Source organism: Triticum dicoccoides, chromosome 2A, assembly GCF_002162155.2.
Source record: "Triticum dicoccoides isolate Atlit2015 ecotype Zavitan chromosome 2A, WEW_v2.0, whole genome shotgun sequence".
NCBI lineage: Eukaryota > Viridiplantae > Streptophyta > Magnoliopsida > Poales > Poaceae > Triticum > Triticum dicoccoides.
Genome location: NC_041382.1, coordinates 162,746,898 through 162,748,123, shown reverse-complemented (window position 1 = coordinate 162,748,123; position 1,226 = coordinate 162,746,898).

Genomic DNA, 1,226 nt, shown 5'->3' with positions numbered 1-1,226 from the left:
TCGCTCGCTTTAACACAATACCACATTATGCATCTCTTACGCTTAAGATGCCCGGTCCACGAGGCATCATCTCTTTGAAGGGGAAGCACTAAAGTGCGCCTCCCCAAGCAGAGGACTGTGCGGCCGCTTTGACAGCCCCACAGCAAAATGGCCTCACCGGCCAAAAAACTTTGAAATAGGTCATTCAAGACCACGAACGCGGATAGACGAGTTCGGTGCAAAATCATCATTGATGCAGGCCTAGAAGCCATATACCCCCGCACTAGGGGCTCCACACATATACAATAAGAGACAATAAAGCTCAATCTTATATATCTTACTTTATACTTTGCTTATTTTAAACTTTTTCGTCACGACCCGTTTTCAACTCAGTTCCTCTCTTTTACAGGTGAACGTCGTGCGGCGCCTGTCCAGGATACGGCACAACGGAGACACAGGCGCAGACGTGCAGTAGGGACCCATCCTAAAGGATTCTTTTCAGATTAAGACCCTGCGTAAACCTTTTTTACTGTCTCTTGTTGCTACACATCCCCTGGTTTTTTCTTTCTGATATAACCAAGGAGGAGGCTGGCGTCTTGGCATGTGGCCACGTCAGAATTTTTGCACGTACCTAGACACTAGGGGCTTTTTTAATAAAGAGTGTTGTTTCGCCCGCACTCATAAAGACCGAACACCTTAGGGAGTGTTCGGCTTCGCGAGTTTTGGCATTATATGCATCAGCTTTGAATCATGTCTTTGGTCAAATGTTGGGTTGCTCGGCTCCTGAGTTCGGCTACCTTACATTCCACTCTATCGGCTAAGGTAGCACCAGGAGAACTACTGCGATTGTGTCCCGGTTCGGCCGGGCGAGCACCTCAGTAGAGAAAGCCGAAAACTGACTGTCATGATGTAGCGTGAGACTGGTCAGCCACTCGATGACCTATCGGAATCTATCGGATTCCTCCGCTTTAACGAAGGGCCGCTTCTCGGTCAGGCACATACGCGCCCCGAACTCGGACGAGCGCAGTTGCCACCAAGGGGCTACCTAAATAGTCTCACTGTCAAACTCCTATGGATAAGTGAAAGTGTTAAAGCATTATAGTCCGGTTGCCTGGCCCGCTGCGCTATCACCTCCTTTGTAGGACCAAGACGTTGGGTTAAGTGTGAAAATGCGTCTTCTGCGAGCACCCCCGCACTATGTGCGTGGGGGCTGAAGCCAACGACTGCCATCTTTCAGATTCTGTATA